Genomic DNA, 15,991 nt, shown 5'->3' on the forward strand with positions numbered 1-15,991 from the left:
AAAAATGTCATCTCTTCAAAAAATTTAAGGATAGAAGACACGCATTATTCCGCGCCCTTAAATTAGTGTCTAAAAAAAAACACGGAGGGCACCTATAATAAAATGCGCGTCGTCTAAGGATGTCGCTTTATATTTTTTAATGGAACGCGCGTTCCATCCTTTAATAGTGGGGGAAAGGGGGAAATGAAATTCTGAAAAAATTAAAAACCCCGCCATGCTCTCCTCTACCTTCTTTCAATCGTTCTTCTCTCTCTCTCTCTCTCTCTCTCTCTCTCTCAATCAAATACCAAAAATCGACTACTGTTGGAACTAGGGTTCCGGTTCTTAGTGAAATCGAAGGTTTTTTGGTCACCAGGCCATCAAATTGATCAAAGGGGTACAGTTTTTGGAACCATGACTATTGTTGGAACTAGGGTTTCAGTTCAAAAACCCTTCATCTACTTCCCTCGATCTTCAGTTCCTCAAGTACATTCTCAGCCTCTCAATCAATAGAAGAGCTGTATCACAACTACAAATTTTGAGTGATTTCCATATCAAGTAGAACAATAGCTCCATTAAAGTCAAGGCCTCGAAACTCCATGGTCAATCACCATCAACATTCTACTTCTTTATTTGTTCCAGAGGTTTGTCTTCCTTTATTACGAGTTTTATAACCTTTTTAATCAAACTCGATTAGCCCTCGATACCTAATGTTATCGTTTGCATTGTTGCTTCTGCTCTGTTCTTCTTGAAACCTCCCCACACTCTCATGTCGAAACATAATTTATGATATCGAGTTGGAAATCAGTAGAAATGGCTATGAAGGTCGGTTGGGTTGGACGATTCTTTGGAGGACGAGAGAGATTTGGACATGGCAGATCGTAGGGCTACAGAGATTGAGCTTGATACCATGGAGGGTTTTGCGTAGGGCTACAGAGAGATTGATCTTGGTTGATGGGCCAGATACTTCCTCCTTCACTGCATTTCTCTACTCATTCTTATCACCAGGAAGATCAGAAAACGAGTCTGAATATTCAGAATGGAACGACAACCAAGTGGTAACTAGCTACACAAATGACACATCATCCCCAAACGTTTCAAAAGAAAACAATGGAAAGAAAGGTCTATTCTCTAAGGGAAAACAGTCACTCAGCAAGGCTCTTTCACAAGCTGCTAGGTTTAGTGGGTATCGATCTCATGCATCTGGGAAAGTAAACACTGAATTAAAGATTGATGACATGAAAGAAACAAGCTCTCAATTTGACACTAATGATGGGGTTCCTGTACAAAATGTGATTGCATCTTTTCCTTCTAATAAACTTCCAAAAATGTCAGAACCTTCACAACTTATGACAGAAATACACGTTCTGATCTTTATGTTGCACTCCCTGTTCTCAGTCAAGGAAAGAAATGGGTCTTACTATACAGGTAAAACTTCATCTTCTTCATATTTTCAGTTTCACATTATTCTTGAATCTTGATATATCATTATCTTTTTTATATGTTAGTACATGGAGGCATGGCATATCTCTTTCAACCTTATATAGAAGAAGCAATCTTTGCCCTGGGTTAAGTCTACTGGTAATGTCTTGTCTTCAGTAACTATGCAAAATGTCAACTTTACCCTTTAACTGAAACTTGATTAAACATTTTCAGGTCGTTGGAGATCGTAAAGGTGCAGTGTTTGGTGGTTTAGTTGAGGCACCTTTGAAACCATCAACAAAGAAAAGATACCAGGTTTGTAATTGTTTAATTAAGTTCGTTTCTCTATATGTTGACAAAAGACTTTTCTACCCTTTTTCACTATGATGAGTAAATACTATACAGGGATCGAATGATACATTTGTGTTTACAAATACTCCAGGGCGTCCTGTTATATATCGCCCCACAGGTACTGCATTTTCTTGATAATATATAAAAAAATCTTTTATAATTTTAATATTTATTTGGGATTTATTATGTTAATTGTGCATTTATTAGGGGTGAATCGGTATTTTACTCTTTGTTCAACTGAGTATTTAGCGCTTGGTGGGGAAATCATTTTGCATTGTATCTCGATAGTGACTTGTACGAGTGTTGCACTTGCATCATTCCTATTTTTCTTTTTGAGGGATAATATGGTAATTTGGCAATTTGCATATTTTTTTCCCCAAATTGAATGGGTCAAGTTTGGCCTGAGAAACTTATGGTAACTCTTGTTTGTCAAACACCCAAGAATTTGAAGTGAAGGAAATTAAGGTGCTTTCTCTCACTTATTTTTGCAAAAATTACATTTTTGGTCCTCGAGTATGGCTGATTTTGTTCAATTTGGGTCCTACAAAATTCTCTTGCAAATTTGATCCTTATTTGAGGTTTTTGTAACATTTTTACTCTTCGTTCCAAGTAAAATGAGTTGGGACTAAAATTGAAAAGATCAGCAATACTCAGGGACCAAAAATGGTCATCTTACTTAGAACAAGGACTGAAACTCTATAAGAAATTTCAAAGGACCAAAATTGTAAGAGAATTTTTGGGGACCAAAATTGAAAAAAATGGTTCGGGACCAAAAATAGTCAAATAAGGACTAAAGTTGCAAGAGAAAACTTTTTGGGACCAAAATCAGGAAAATTAGAGATTCTCAGGGACCAAAAGTGTAATTTAATATAAATAGTTTGCATAAGTTGAGTTGATATGAATGTCAATGTGTGCAGCTGTGGGGGTTTGTATATGCTTCAGAGTATGAAGAGGCGATATCAATGTTGAGGACAGAAGCACTTGGGATATGTCGATGGTAGATTGATGATTATGCCCTTCATCTTGTATATATTTTAACATGGGTGTTCCATATCCATTGCTATGTTTGTTGAAACTTGGTTTGTTGGATTTCAACGTAGATAACTTTTTGGATTTATGATATACTTATAAAAGATTGATAAAGCGAGGGGTTTTTGTTAACAAGTCAATGGAAATATATTTTCTGATTTTGTCAATCTTTTTAAAGAGCTACTCTTTCCACTTTTCATCCTTAACAGATAACACTTTTTATCTTTTTCTTGTTTTCTCTTTCAAATGGTGTACCTTTTAACTTTTATGGATGACCTATATAATAGTGATAACTACAATTAAACAAAGTAGCATCCACTTCTCAGGTTTATACTGCCCCTGATTCTGCCTGGTATAAAATGCCTAAGTCTACAAGGTGAGCTTTGTGGTTCGACATGCTTTTACATTGGTGTGGCTGCTGTTGCTTTTGGATGCTCTTATTATCACCTCAAACCAAATGATGGTCACCTTGTTTGGGATCGTTTGCCTGTAAGTTATATCATTCCTCATATTTAACAAATTTCAATATATAAATGATTAAATTCTCATGTTTTCTGTACTTTTTTGCTGATAGAAACCGTGAAGCTTCTGTTGGGCCACACATTATTAACCACTTATTTCTGTTTCCTCTTAAATCAAGGTAGTCTATGGGTATTTTTTTATGTGAAGCTCGTCTTTTTTGCAATGATAGTGTATGTGTATTTTTTTATGTGAAGTTCGTCTTTTTTTGACTTTTGACTTTTATATTTTTGCATTGTGTGGTTATGATTTGTTTCAGACATCAGGAATCTTAAAGCAAAATGAAGTGAATTCCAAAAGTAGTACAAAGATGGAATCACCTATTCCGATTCCAATAACCTCTTATTTTTGTCATTAGTTAAAATTTTCAGATATTAATATGAAGTGTTTTATAATTGGTTAATGTATAAAATGAGTTTGGTTTCAGTTTGATGCTAAGTTGAAGGCTGCAGTTGAGAAAGAGGTTGGTAGGATAAGAGGTTTGGTTGGATTAGCTTTTTCCACAGCACAGAAGGTTAGGGACAGGTCTATATTTTTTTTCTTGATTAAGTCTTGTTTTTGTTAAGTAAATAAGAAACATAAACTAAAAGGTCTATATTTTGTTTCTTGATTGGTTTGATGTAACAACTTCTTTACCTTTTGTCCATGTAGGATCCACCAGGAACAGGAAAAACACAAACAATTTTTGGGCTTCTTAGTGCCATATTACATACCAACTGAGTATCTAAGTCTCTTAACTTTGTAAGACATTGATTAATTAAGGGTATTTTTAGTAACATTGTAAGAGGTTGATTACTTGAGGGTACTTATGGTATATAATGTTATATTCTTTTGTTAACATGGTCCTTAGTGCAATGAATTATCTTTATTGTTTATGGTATTTTATTTTGTATTATGAGACTTTTAATGTGTTATTTAATTTGAAAATTAGTAAATCTATCAAAAAAGTATTTTATTTCTATTATGAGAAATTAAATGCAAATTTAATATAAAAATTAATAAATATATAATTTTTTTTAAACATTTAAATATACGATACGCAAAAATGTGTGTCATCTTCATTTATGACATGGCCTTTCTTGACAGGGGCTTTCTTGATACGCATTGCGTGTCATTAACACGCACGTCGTAAGGTTACGAAACGAGAATGTGTGTCGTCTTCCTTTATGACAGGGCCTTCCTTGATACGCATTGCGTGTCGTAAACGCGCGTCGTAATTGCGCGTCGTAAATGAGCATCGTAAATGCGCATCGTCTATAGACGACGTGCAAAAGCGCGTCGTCTTTCTTTATGACAGGGCCTTCGTTGATGCGCATTTGCGCGTCGTCTGAGCCTTTTACGACGCGCAATGAGCGTCGTAAAAGGCTGTTTTTCTAGTAGTGAATAAACAATTTGGGGTAATGATCCTAATCCAATTTCTTGCCAAAACATAACCTTTCCCATTTTACACTTCAAATTCCATCGAACAATCCAAGGTTCAAATTCCATCGAACCTCCAACAGAGTTTAAAATTTATTCCATTGAAGCCCAAGGCCTCCATTTGATCCATTTATTGTGCATAATCCTGAAATAAGAACTTCTCAAAACAGGATGTTATACAAGATGGCATAACTTTGGGTAGTCTATCCCCATAGTGGAGTTCCAAAGTTTTAATGATGGGGATAGCCAATACCAGGAGTAATGCAACATTGCTTTCATATTTTTATCAAGGAGAGATATTTTTCTGTCTTCACCAAAATGGTGAACCATCTATGAGTAAGTTGATGGGTCTTGAGCACTCTAACAATCTTAAGGTGCACATACAACCATAAATTCTTTGGATCAATGTTTTCTCTAATTTCACGTGTAGTTTGTTTTTACAAAGCATTGTCCTAACTAGCATAAAAAACATGGGTACTTGTATAACAAAAACTAGTTAGATGACTTACCTCTTGTTGTATCTAGTTGACATGAACCATTAAGAGCCTAGCACCCCAAATGTTATGCCTCAAATTCTTCACAAAACACCATCAACAATCTAGGAATTTGAGAGAGAATCACTTGCACACAAAATTGGCTATATCTCTTACAATGAACACATGGGGCCGATTTTGGAGACAAGAGGGTTTCTTTTATAGTGTGGCAAAACCGTAATGGACCATGACCTTTCATATTACATAGGATCAATGGATTAAACCTCCATGGACTATCAATGGACTATCATATTAGTTTAGCCCATCTTAAATAACCATAGGCCCATACTATAAGAATCGTTGATTTACCAAATCAATCCTCTTACATTTAATTAGTCTCTTTTGATAACTAAATTAATTCCAAACTAATTCTTGATGAATACTAATTAAATAATATGATTTCATATTAATATATTAGAACTTATAATATATTAATAAATCATAAATAACCTCTTCTCAAAAGTCCATCCTTACTAATTGTTCCGGTGAAATGCAATCCAAATGGACCATGCTACTTTCGGGTAAATTACATACCAAATATAGTTATGGACTTAGACACCTTATCCAACATAAGTATGTCCTATAACTTGCAACTTACTTAGAATAAAGTATCAACTTTCCTTTTATAAATTTCAAATAATAACACATCACTTCTTATGCAACTCGCAAAATTAAGAGAATAATCGATTAATTGTTCTTTAACTTTTATAAAATTCAAACAATAATCCATCACTTTATCAATTTTAGTTACCTTTCATCTACCATCGCCATTATATGTCCTCGACAATCACTATTCCATATATATTTTCAAGAAAAAAATTGAAGTACTTTTATACAAACAAATTAAGAAAGAAAAGATGATGAAAATAGGCACACTAAGGTGGGATGATGGTCGAGTACCTATAGATCCTTTGAGGTGTTGTTCGTGATTCTTCAGGCCAGCAGTGGGATGATGGCAGGATCAGTATTGTACTACTAGCTTTTGATTCCAATGGTTGGATGGTGTCATGATGTATCGTGAACCAATGAGTATACGTTGAATGTGGGTTGGACATGATAGTTTATGTGTTTGAGACTCTCAAGTCTTGATTTGATAACTCTTTTTACATACTTGGGTATTAGATCACTATGGTTAGACCGTTGGAGGCCAAGTGGCCAGTTGGTTTTTGATCATACATTGTTAGAACATTATTTTGTTGGGTGTCTTAGTTATTTATCAAAATTCACTTATTGAGTGTTTATATTTGTGATCCCTATTTGTTTTTGTGGCCCTTTTACGGGAGTTTGGTTACCATGTCAGGTTTTGGAGTTACCCTTGTTATGTTATAGTAAGTCAAGTGGGCGTTTAAGGTCATTTTGGCACAGATTTTCGGATCTGAGGCTAGTTGGGTTGTTTTGGTAAGAATGTTTTGAGTGCTTGCTTCAACGGGGATTGACAATTTTTCTTAGTCATCAAGACTAAGGGATGTGCATATCAAAAGGTAATCATTTGTCTTCAGTTTGATTTCCAGATTTTCTAATCGATGGGTTCCTAGTCTTGTATAGTTTATCATTAGACTTGGCTTGTGGTCGCACTATTGGAGTTCCGGGTGTAAGTGTTTTTTGGTAGGAGTTTGATCAGACCGTTAGTGAGAAAGAGGTAGTCATTTTATTTGAGTATTTACAAGTGGTTGGGTTTGTTTTGGTGGCCTTGTGCAGATTCTGAGTGGCCTCGAGAACCCTTGTTGTTTGTTTGAGGAACTATTTATTAATTATTGGGTGAAGGTGTAAGGGATTGCGTTGGGGCGGTCTATTGTATTTTAGTTGTGATAGATTTTGAGGAAGAAATGTAGTTTAAGTGGGGGATAGTTGTAACATCCGCTTTTGGGATGTTTCTTATTTTGGAATAACGGAGTTTAATTTAGTCACGAGAAGGTATCAAGATTTTAAAGACGAGATTTGGACCTTAAAGGATTGAGATTTTGAGCTACATGTATAAGGATTATTATTTGAAGGGCTAGTTTTAGACTGAGGCGTGATTTGGTCTTAACCTAATTCCGCCTTACTGGATCAAGCCAATAAGGACACGACACAAGGAATATCAAGATGTGAATGTTGGTGTAGCCCAAACCCATGGTTTTAGGGTTTACCCCATCTTTAAAAGGATTTTGTAACATTCACATTTCAGATATATTCCTATTTTTCCCTCAAACTTAAAAATTATTTTATTTAGGTCTCTGGCTAGTACGTTTTGCATACGCTAAGAATATGTTGGGCATACTGGACCAAAAATTTGGTCGTGGAGTGTCATAACCCCAAACCGGAATGATGGAAACGTTTGGGAGCATAGGACGTCATGTACATTATCACAGAAATTTTCTAATATTAATCAAAGTAACAACCATTTTATTAATAATATAGTATTTACATTGTATTCGAATCACATATGATTGACACCAAAAAAGTAATTAGCAAAACAAAGAGATGAAGCTACTATGCTCTGCCTTCTTGAAACCCGTGCGTGCACCTGTCTACTAGTTTCCTGAGAATACAAGTGGTTTTAAAAGTTCCAACATTAAAGCTGGTGAGTTCATAAGCATTTTGTTTTTGAAAGTATGTTCTTTGTTTCGTGTAAACCTTGGTGTGTTCCTCCAGAAAATCCTATATTTTCTGATGTAATATAATATAAGAAATGTGACCCATACTAGTTCCCTCTATGTGTACTTAGGGGATACAAGCTATACACAACCTAAATCGAACAAGAAATCGATAGTGTAGTTCTGTCCTAAGCCCAAAACCAAACAAGGAACAGGAAATGAGGTAGAACCACACATTCCACTGTCTGTTGAATCTTCTTTGTATATTACCGTAATGTATTCATTAGGTACTTACAAAGTTAATTGTAATGGTCCTTTTAGAATGGTGAGTGTGTGTTCTTTCAGAAAATCCGATATTTTCTTAGTATAATTGAGATGTAGTAGTAGACCTTAAGACCAAAACGTATGCATGTTAATGTCTGCTAAGTTGGTATACTGGTAGTTTTATTACTTGATAAAACTATATTTATATATGTTTTCCCTAGAACTGTAAGTTTTATACATAGAAAATGGTGTGTGGTACGGGTATGTGTTGGTATGACCTATATCTGTTCTCCCTATGATTACATAGTGCATACGAGTTATATATAATCAGGATCGAATGGATGGTTGATTGAGTGATTTTGTTCTAAGCCCAAAATCAAAAAAGGAATAGGATGTAAGGCAAAAAGTACGAATTCCATTGCCTATTGGATATTATCTATATATAACCCTGATGTATATACCAAGGAATCCTAGAATTAGCAATAACGTTCCTTCTGATTCTACTTGTCTGTAAAGTCATGTATTGTAGTTTTATAATTAAATAAAACTATGTGATGTTTGTTTATGTATTCATATAGTAATCCTATTGTTAATACCGAATTTTGAGTCCTTAATAACCATGCTAATATGATGGTTGACCTGATATGACATTCTTCAGGCGTCAGAATCGCTTATGACATTTGTCACCCCATAACTTTTGTTTCAACTATAGCTAATAGTTAGGGCATGGGGTTGTTAGTCCCATATAGATATATACACAAACTCATTCTCTCCCTCCAAGAGACTCTGGTTAATAAGGCCTGGACATTCGTTGGCACTCAGATAAGTACTTGAAGATGTGTCTCACAAAGCATTAGTATATATGATAAACGGTTACGTGTAGAATAGAGAAAACCTTTTTATAATGATAAACGGTTTGTATTATCCTTTTCATAGTTAAAACATTAGTATATATGATCCCTAAACTATACCGATTATAGTTTATATGCATGTTCTGAATAAAGTGAAACTCTTAGTAATTTAAAAGTTTGTTTACCAGCAATCAAATATTTGAGAAAGATACCCTTTTGCTTGACTTGTTACAAAAGGTTTAAAGCTTTATTTAAATAAGTTTTATACTTATATATATATATATATATATATATATATATATATATATATATATATATATATATATATATATATATATAAAGCATATATGATTTAGATTCAAAAGGCAGTCGGACAAGTGATTCTTCCTTAAATCCACAACCAAACAAGGAACAAGAGATAAAGCTTATATATATATATATATATATATATATATATATATATATATATATATATAAAGCATATATGATTTAGATTCAAAAGGCAGTCGAACAAGTGATTCTTCCTTAAATCCACAACCAAACAAGGAACAAGAGATAAAGCGGAAACATAAGTCCTAAGCCTGTTAAATCTTATATATATATATATATATGTGTGTGTGTGTGTGTGTGTGTGTGTGTGTGTGTGCGTGTGTGCGTGTGTGTGTGTGTGTGTGTATGTGTGTATAAACGTATATTTTGGAAGAACAAAAGCATAAAATAATTGAAGTAGTTTGAAACAGTTTAAAATAGTTTGAATTGGTTAAAACAGTTTGAAATCATTTGGATGTTAACAAATGATTCCCTTATGTTTTACTTGTATTCCCCCCATAAAAACAATGAAAAACGGTAAAAACATGGGGGTATGAACTCACCTCGAATGTGTGTGCTCGGTTGAGTCGCGAAGTGATTGAGAAGGATCCCGAAGTTAGAATACGTGAAAGTAGCTGTATCCTAAAATAATTATACCCGACGTCGTATTTAAATTAATAAAATATTAATTTAAATAATAAATTAAATAATGATTTAAATAATAACTAAAGTGTTAGACAACACTTTAATTACATAAGAAATACTTACAAATGACTTAGGAATTATTTGGAGTAGTTCTAGGCGTTTTCGGTGAGCTTGGTGGTGGTGGTGTGGGGGCGGGCGGGGGGGGGGGGGGGGGGGTTCAGTGTAGGCTTGGAGATTTGAAGATTTCGATGAATGTTCTTGGTGGAAATAAGAAGATTTGGGCAAGAATCTTATGAATATATGTTGTTTATGGATGATTTTTTAGAGCAAATTTGAGAGGATTTCCGTGCACAAAATGAGAACTGAGGGATGTTTGTGGTTGAGTAGATATATATATATATATATATATATATATATATATATATATATATATATATATATATATATATATATATATATATATATATATATATGAAAGTGTTTACAACCTTAAAAGGCTTGGACTAATGTGTTTTCGGTCCTATTGGGCTATGGCTTTGTATTTTTGGTCATACCAAGACCAAAAACTCCTTTGATTTGATTCATATGGCCAAAAACTCTATTCTTTCTAGAACCTTAGACTGAAAACTTATTTGATGTTAAGTTCGTTGCCCGAAAACAACTTGATTCTAGATTCTTTGGACCGAAAACTCCTTGTTTCTTGAGTTCTTGGCTGAAAACTCTATTGAGATGGTTTATTTTATGGTTTAAACCTTAGTCTTTTAACTTACGTTAATTTATACTAACATAAATCAACATAGGTTTCAAACTATACTTAGTTCTTAGCTTATAAACATGCCCTTAAGGCAATTGAGGATACAATGCAACAAGGATTGAAATGTGCTTTCACTTGTACTTGGTTAGGGTATAGATTTTTGTCACAACTGGAAATTTTGTGTCTTGTAAACTATACACTCAAGCTAAAGTGAATCAAAAGCTTAAGAACATGTTGTAACACCTATGATTGCGACAACAAAATTTCAATCAAATACACCATACAAGCATTACAAATAGTCAACAAGCAATTGGAAACCCTAGAAGTTCTTATTTAGGTCCATTTTGGACTAGAACTTCCTTATTGGGCCTAATGGACCAATAAACTTCCAATTTGACTATCTTTGGTTTAGAACTCTTAAATGGGCTCTAATTGGACCCACATCTATTTGTTTCAACATTTTGGGCTATATTGGGCCTAGAATGAAATAAATTCAAAATTTTGAACCATGATTAACCTAAACTAGCCCAACAAAGTGTAAGAATCATATTATAATTTTTTTTGGTTAAAACTCACCCAACTTAATATACACATGGGCTTGTGGGCATTAAAGCCCAAATTTTCCCTTTTTCCTTCCAAAAATCTCGGCCCAAGGCCCAAACCCAAGGATAAGATGAGAGTTGACTTTGTCTTGCCACTTCATTATTGCCTTTTGGATATCCATGCAACTCATCCCATATCTCCATGCATAGCACTTCAAAGGTCACCTCCTCTCCTCTCTCTTCTTGCTCTCGGCTGAACACAACACACACACTCACAAAATTCCATTTCATTCTCTCTAAGTCTTGAAGGACATCTCCTTCCTCCTTCTTCAAAAGTTTCGAGAATCAAGAGCTTTTCAAGGAGGTTTTTCCCACAAACACATCATCTAAGGTAAGTTGATGACTAATCCATGATCTAGCTACTTCATTTCATCAAAAATCTCTTCTAAATCTATTCCAACTTGTGATCATGCACCTTAGAAGTCACTAAACTCGAGATCTACCAAGGAGACTTGCTAGGATCGAAATTTTCTTCTTTTCTCTCTTAAAAACCGAAACTACAACTCAAGGTGAGCTTCATACCCCCTATTTTCTGTTTTTATGAGTTTTTTTTTTTTTTTGGGGGGGGGGGGGGGGGAATACAAGTGAAAGTGTAGATCTATATGTGTTTGTATGCTTTGTATGATTTCCATGCTTATATGTGTGCTTTTGTGAGTTATAATGTTGGATTTAGCCATAAAACTCCTCAAAACCGAGATTTACCTTATGTTAAATGATTTTAGCCTCTACTATATTTCTACATACTAAGTGTCTCTAGAAAAATAGCTAAGTGGTTTAGTAATAATTTCTTTGGACTAAAAACACAATATTTGGACCTAAAATGTGAAAAATACAAAAATTAAGGGCCCAAAATTGACAAATCACGAATTCTGATGGATGAACTGTGTCAAAACAGTTTCAATAAAACAATTTCTGGAAATATACTCATTTAGAGGATTAAAAACATAAATTTCAAGCTTAATGGGCTAAAAATGACATTTTTGGCCCAATGAGGCCCATTATGCGAAATTTTCTGTTTTGGAGGGCCAAAACTGTGTTTTTCTGTAAAATAGTGGACTATAAGTGATCCAAGTCCTTTTCAAAGGTTTAAAATGCTTTTTAAATTTAAAAGGGACTAAAGTTGCAAAATTTTACAATTTGGGCCAAAATTGTCAAACTTGCGAAAAAGAAGGGTTATAATCGATAAAACTAAAATTTCAGGGACTTAAGCTGTTTTCTAGGAAAAATATGCTGGAAAATATTTATTTCAATAATTTTTGGTTTTAAAATGTCAAGAAAATTGATTTAAGGACCAAACCGGAAAGTATTTAAATAAAGGGTTGAAAAAGTAAATTTTTACAAACAAGGAGGGACTGAAAATAGAAAATTTTCAAGGCTAATTCAATACATGCAATTTGACCAAATGATGGTACCACGACTATCGACGAAATACAATACATTACAACACCAAAAGTCGGTCTTAAACGAATTGGTTCGGTCTCGAACCAATAAAAATCCGAAACTACTGACACGACGACACTATGACTCTACGACATTACGATTCATAACTAATAACGTTTGGGAATTAAATATACATGCGAGTGTGCACAGACGTCTACGCACCATCTTTGGGCCCCAAAAGTGTAAAATCTTGTTTGTTGAGCCTAGCTAGCCCAATGACCTGATCTTAAGGCCCGAAGACCTCTATCTTACGAAGTGTTGGGTTTTACCGATCCGACATAACGTAAAAGGACTTTCAATGGCTTGTATACTACTGGTCCCCAAGGGTCCTGTGGTATTGCTAGTAGAGTCTACTTTTTATGCGAGGCGGGTCTGGGACCCCTCGTACCTTTTTATCCCCAACCGGCTAATGGAGTCATCGAGGCCTTCGTGTCCTCGTTCTCTTCGGGTGTGGGACTACACGTAGTCAGGGAGGTTGGATAACGTGATTGGTACGGACGACGCCTACGGGATCGTTAGTATTGCTATAGACTAGTCGTTTGTGTAACGTGGGTTTGTAGCAAATAATCATGCTAAAAAATAATCCAACGTCGCCTGGTACTGATAATTTCACGCGTTGCAATTGTTTCAATGTACATTCATGTAATTCAAAGAATTAGGAAAACATCGGGTTTTCCTAGGGTATTTCAATACATACGGATTCGGAATGCACACAATTTTAAATGAACAATTTTTACAAGTATAGAAACAAACAAGCATACCTATGGATCTTCACACCTTTTTGACTATACTATTTTCAGAAAATATCGGATTATCTGGTGGTTTTTCAACACATTACAAACATTGGATTTCAAACATTACTTATGAACTCACCAACATTTCATATGTTGACGTTTTTCAAAATACTTGTATTCTCAGGTAACAGATAAAGTGAAGGATGAATTGTACTCTATGATGTTTTGCTGTGGTTGAATTTAGTATCGAACAGTTATTTTTGAGAATGTAATGTTTTGGAACCATGTAATGGATGTAAACGCTACCAGTTGTGTCATTCCAAATGTTGGTGATGTATAATGTTATGTTTCATGTATATTCATTGTGATGGTATTCAATTGAGTCACGACAGCCCCCGGACGTTTCCGCCGCCTGGTTCGGGGGTGTGACAGGTTGGTATCAGAGCTTTGTTTATAGTGAACTAGCATATCTAGCCACACATGGATATGCAACTATAAACCAAAAAGAGGGACTAACATAACTCTGAACAAAACAAGTAAATAAAACACCCTTGCTTGCATTAGGTGTAGGAACATAACGCCGAACCAAACAAAAATAATACTAGTATCTCGGTTAAATTCAGGACTACTCTTAGTGGTACCAAGGAGTGGATGTAGCCTGATCAACTACACTCTCTCCAAAGTATAACTAACACACGTCTTGATGAGATCAGGATAGCTAGGGAATCTAAAACTATACCCCTACCACCAAAAAGAGAACGCCTGTTTAGCTTGTGCAATAGCGGTAGAGTCATAGGAAAGTGATAGCTTATTCGTATACTTTCTCCCAGTCTTCATGGAGGGAGAGCATCAGGGCATTCAGTTTCACCAAGCCCTAGGAGCACACGGGATACTCAGGAGGGAGTCCACGGCGTTGAACCTGACGAATACATGGACACCGATTACGAGTTCGAGGAGACCGACGATGACACGGGGGAGGATCAGGCCCCGGACATAGATCACGTCGCATCTCCTGTTAGCGAAGCGCAACAGGATCACCACGTCCCACCAGTAAATCCCGCGAGGGAAAATCGCTCCCCAGAAGCCGAGATTGCCGACTTGCGGCAACAACTGTTCGCCATGGAAGCACGTTCCGTGCAAGCAGAGCTTGAGAGGGATGAGGTCATTGTAGACATGACTGAGATGGCTCATCTGTTAGCTCAGCACTTCGGCATATGATTTCACCGTTATAGTAGGATGCAGCTCATCACGGTTAGGGATAGACTTATCATAGTAGGTCGTTAGGAAATATGCTATGTACTCCGACTCTATGTTTAAGTGACTACACTACTCATAGAGTCGTTATGCTGTCGAAGTAGTATCACTCATGTATGCTCTTACGAGCAAAATTTTCATGAAATGCGGATAATATTAATAAATTTTTACGTGTTTTATTACGATATTGAAAATTGCTATGTGTTGAGAAATTATTATTGATTGGTCAATGGTAGTAGTGTTTAAGTTCGTACCATGCACCTAGTCAGTAGGATCACGACCTCACAGAAACAACATACCCTCAACATCTTTCCGTATTATGACAGAAAGATGCCTCCCCGACCTACTCGCGGAAACCCAGGACCAACCCCACCTGAAGTTGACTCAGCCGCTTTCCAGGCAGCTGTATCTGCAGCAGTCACTGCAGCGATTGCGCAAATTCAACAAGGGAACAATGGAGGAGTCAATGGGCAAGGAGCCGGAAGTTCGAACAACGGAATGAATCAAGGACCCACCAAGACATGTACCTACAAGGACTTCACTAACGCCAAACCACGAACTTTTAATGGCACTGGAGGGGTGATCACTCTGAAGCGATGGATCGAAAAGGTGGAGTCGGTATTCGAGATATGCGACTGCCCTGAGCACATGAAGGTGAAGTTCGCGGCCTGCACTTTTGTGGATCAAGCGCTCACCTGGTGGAACGGACATGTAGAATCCATGACGCTCCCTGTAGCCAACTCTATGCCGTGGACAGAGATGAAAGAAATGTTAATGGCTGAGTACTGCCCACGAGGCGAAATACAGAAGATGGAGCACGAGCTATGGAACCTCACTGTGCAGAACGCGAATATCGATGCCTACATATCGAGATTTAGCGAACTATCTCTGCTGTGCCTGGGTATGATCACCTCGGAAGGAAAGAAGATTGAACGATTCATCTGGGGACTCACATTACCAATTCAAGGGAATGTGATAGCTGCAAACCCCGAAACATTTGACGGTGCGAAAAGATTGGCAAAAAGGTTGTATGACCATAACAACAAGAAGGGAGAGAAGCCAGTGGAGACTGAGAAGACGAAGGAAAGTGATGGCAAGAGGGGAAAGAACAATAAGAGGAAGGGGCGCCAGGGCCCCGACACCTCCAAGAAGCAGCAGACAGTGGCGGTTAATGCTGTTACCACACCGGTTCCAGCCGCACCACATGCTCCAACCTCAGCCACTTCAAATGCTTCCAGACCTTATTCCGGTAATCTTCCCAAATGCAACAAGTGCGGTTTCCATCACTATGGAGAATGCAAGGATTTTCA

At 36.2% G+C, this 15,991-nt stretch overlaps 1 pseudogene; it reads left to right on the forward strand.

The window, feature by feature from the left end:
* The first annotated feature begins 792 nt into the window (after nt 1–792).
* On the forward strand, nt 793–2,753 carry LOC145040765 (uncharacterized; annotated as a pseudogene).
* The last annotated feature ends 13,238 nt before the right edge of the window (nt 2,754–15,991 follow it).

Source organism: Lactuca saligna, chromosome 4, assembly GCF_052625555.1.
Source record: "Lactuca saligna cultivar CGN05327 chromosome 4, ASM5262555v1, whole genome shotgun sequence".
NCBI lineage: Eukaryota > Viridiplantae > Streptophyta > Magnoliopsida > Asterales > Asteraceae > Lactuca > Lactuca saligna.